Here is a 1,477-nt window from a genome sequence, read left to right on the forward strand (position 1 = left end):
AGCCTTACCAATCATTCCTTGATTTTTGTCTTCTCTCTTTTGCCTTCTTTAATGGTTTATGAATATCCCATATGAGAATTTTAGTGAATATCATCAATTCAAGTACTACAAGACAACAAAGATACTGGCTCAAATAACTAGGAAAACAAAGGTTCTGGTAGGGAATAGGATGCTTTTGTATGCTATATCTGATAAATACAAACCAAACCAACAAGTGCCCCATTCATGCAAGCAACTATTATATTATATCCCCACAGAGAAAATAATAAAAGTTATGTTTGGGACTAGATATTATTTTCATAAAAGCCGTGATCTATGTACTCCGTACTAATTTAACTGATTGCGTGCCCACCATGATTTCTCATGTGCCGTATATTTTCTTGTTATTTTGCCTACTCACTTGTCTTCGGCTTTATATAATTCCTTATTAATCCCCTGTAACACCTTACGCATGACATGTGTAGTCACATAAAACTATAGCTATATATAATCAAAAGGGTTCCCCTATCCACTAATTGAATCTTTCATCATACTTTTACAACTACCGTATAACCGTTACTTTATATATATAGTGTTCTCGCTTCTTCGTTTTTTTTTTGGAAAATATATAGTATTCACACTAAATTGGTAGAATAATAATAAAAGTGTGAAGTATAATAGGACGTATTTGAATGGGGCACTAAAGATAGAAAATCTTCTATATTGCATGTTAAGCAATATTAATTGCAGGATCTATGGACAACTTTTCTTTTTTTATTGCTATCTCCATTCCTTTATTTGCCACAATTGTTCATCAAGGAATAACAATCGGGGACACTGATCAAAGTGCTACGCTTGGGCAAAAAAATTACCAGACTGTCACGCCAACAATAAATTTTGTCAAAATGTCACGCGGCATAATTCGCTACACAGTATAACGAATTATACATGCAAGTAATTCGCTACACAGTGTAGCGAAATATGCCACGTCAGAATCCACAAAACCAAAAATGTCACATGTCAAATTTTGAGAAATTCATTACATAGGGTAGCGAATTTCTCAAAATTTGACATGTGGCATTCTTGGTTCTGACGTGGCATATTTTGCTACACTGTGTAGCGAATTACTTGCATGCATAGTTCGCTACACTGTGTAGCGAATTATGCCACGTGGCATTTTGACAAAATTTACTGTTAACGTGACAGTCTGGTAATTTTTTTGTCCAAACGTGACAAAATGATAACCGTTCCTAACAATCGCCTGCGAAAAAAGAGTGTTAAAAGTGAGTGCTAACAAGATAATGGAGGAGGAAGTCATGGGAAAAGATCTAGGTAAGTGTGAAAGTGATTGAAATCTTTGTAGGATTGTCTATTTTGGACACGAAAAATAAGCGTTTTCATTAAAGCAGCGAATGCCCACCACCCTCTTTAAGCTCCGCAGCTCTCTGTTCCCAATCATGGAATTGTCATATCCTTCATTCTTATCTTCATTCTTATC

This window comes from Gastrolobium bilobum, unplaced genomic scaffold (genome assembly GCF_033153095.1).
Source record: "Gastrolobium bilobum isolate Gb01-03AN ecotype WA unplaced genomic scaffold, APGP_CSIRO_Gbil_v1 utg383, whole genome shotgun sequence".
In the NCBI taxonomy this organism is placed as follows: Eukaryota; Viridiplantae; Streptophyta; class Magnoliopsida; order Fabales; family Fabaceae; genus Gastrolobium; species Gastrolobium bilobum.